The sequence below is a fragment of the Schistocerca serialis genome, chromosome 6 (assembly GCF_023864345.2).
Source record: "Schistocerca serialis cubense isolate TAMUIC-IGC-003099 chromosome 6, iqSchSeri2.2, whole genome shotgun sequence".
Classification (NCBI taxonomy): domain Eukaryota; kingdom Metazoa; phylum Arthropoda; class Insecta; order Orthoptera; family Acrididae; genus Schistocerca; species Schistocerca serialis.
The window spans coordinates 373,627,566-373,629,882 of record NC_064643.1 but is presented as its reverse complement, the minus strand read 5'-3'; the positions used below and the strand labels follow the sequence as shown (position 1 = coordinate 373,629,882).

Sequence of the window (2,317 nt, the reverse complement as noted above, 5' to 3'; positions counted from 1 at the left end):
TTTAAGTTTAAATAAAACAAAAATGGTACAATGGAAGCTATTCGTGCAGACAGACAGTACCACACATGACAGTTATCAAATATTTCAAATACGAACACAACCAGAACTTTATTCCTCCAAAAGTATAATAATTTAAACTTAAACACATAAAATACAAACAGAAAAATTATATTTTACTTTCACCAGAGTATCATAGCTGGGACTTAATAATTGAGTGACAAACTCAAGCGATATGGTCAATAAGTTTTTGTAGCATTCTGAGTCCACACGATTCCACTTATCCTTAACGACATTCCAGAGATGTTCCTTACTTGTTATGTGAACTATGCAGATACATCTGTCCACTTCATCCTAGACCATTTCAAATGGATTACAATCAGGGCTTTGAGACGACCACACCATATCTTTCAGTACCTTTTATTTTTCCTCTGATGCAATGCACTTCTTGCAGAACGCCGAAGATGTTCCCGGTCATAATCTTGTTGTACTGTATGCTCTTCCACTGTTAAGCGCAAACCACATGTTGTATGATACTGAAGTATGCCGAGGTAGTGCTTCTGAGTCACACACCCTTCTATTTTCACATTGTTGCCAACTTTATCTCCTACAAAAGACCCCTAGACTATAAAACAACCCCCACTGTGTCTAACTGTAGGTAGAATGCACTGCTGAGCCACCATTTCTCCTTCAGGAGTGCTAGTTATGAAACGTTCGCAGGAGAGCTTCTGTGAAGTTCGCAAGGTAGGAGACGAGGTACTGCAGAAGTGAAGGTGTGAGGTTGAGTCCTGAGTCGTGCTTGGATAGCTCAGACGGTAGAGCTCTTGCCCGCAAAATATCAAGTTCGAGTCTCTGTCCGGCACATAATTTTAATCTGCCAGGAAGTTTCAAATCAGCGTACAATCCGCTGCAGAGTGAAAATTTCATTCTAAGGGTGATGGTGTGGGTTCTCTTCTTAGGAGGACCCCTTTGTTTGTCATTCGCGGCAGCCTTAAGCACGTTATTCTATGCCCCGTTTTGTTGCCCGTCAGGGCAAGCCATCCTCGGCTGACATTTCGGGTGGCCGAGCGGTTCTAGGCGCTTCAGTCCGGAACCGCGCTACTGCTACAGTCGCAGGTTCGAATCCTGCCTCGGGCATGGATGTGTGTGATGTCGTTAGGTTTAAGTAGTTCTAAGTCTAGGGGACTGATGACCTCAGATGTTAAGTCTCATAGTGCTCAGAGCCATTTGAACCATTTGACATTTCGTCAAGATAATGCCCGCCCACTTACGGTGAGAGGTCCTGCTGCTCTTATTCGTGTGGCCAAACCCTACCTTGGCCAGACAGGTCGCTGGATCTCTCCCCAATTGAGAACGTTTGGAGCATTATGGGCAGGGCCCTCCAACCAGGTCGGGATTTTGACGATGTAACATGCCAACTATTCAGAATTTTGTAAGATATCCCTCAGGAGGATATCCAACAGCCTTGTCTATCAATGCCAAACCGAATAATCGCTTGCTTAAGTGCCAAGGTGGACCTGGACGTTATGGGGGTGCTCCAGTTTGTGAAGCTCCTTCCTTTGAATAAATCATCGAAATTTTTCTGGAATTGTAATCATTTGTTTGTCTGTACACGTATGTCACATCTGCCGGTTTCCATCCCATTCGGATAATTTCTTCGTGGTGCATTTTTTAGTGTATTTGGGTAATTATTCAATGGTTTTGTTGTTCAAAAACGTATTCGCTGGCTACGAATTCCTTGCCGTCAGCTGTATTAAGTATAAATCTACTACCCAACTAAAGCACAGCAAGCACTCCGTCTTCAGGCCACAAGTGCCCCATCGGGACCATCCGACCGCCGTGTCATCCTCTGTTGAGGATGCGGATAGGAGGGGCATGTGGTCAGCACACCGCTCTCCCGGTCGTTACGATGGTTTTCTTTGACCGGAGCCGCTACTATTCGGTCGAGTAGCTCCTCAATTGGCATCACGAGGCTGAGTGCGCCCCGAAAAATGGCAACAGCGCATGGCGGCCGGATGGTCACCCATCCAAGTGCCGGCCACGCCCGACAGCGCTTAACTTCGGTGATCTCACGGAAACCGGTGTGTCCACTGTGGCAAGGCCGTTGCCCCACTACCCAACTAAGACACATGAAAATTTGTGCCGGGCCGGGATTCGAACCCATAGTAGATCTACACCAAATACAGCTGCTGGCAAGGATTCGTAGTCAGCTAATTAATTTCAGAAGGATTTCGTACTCCTGTGGATGTTCAACAGTGTCTGTTCTTTGAGCCATCCACTTAAGGTACACTATGTGATCAAAAGTATCCGGACACCCCGT

The 2,317-nt window shown here is 46.0% G+C and overlaps 1 pseudogene; it reads right to left on the bottom strand.

Moving 5' to 3' along the window:
• Positions 1-1,989: 1,989 nt before the first annotated feature.
• LOC126485730 (5S ribosomal RNA) lies at positions 1,990-2,106 on the bottom strand (annotated as a pseudogene).
• Positions 2,107-2,317: the final 211 nt, after the last annotated feature.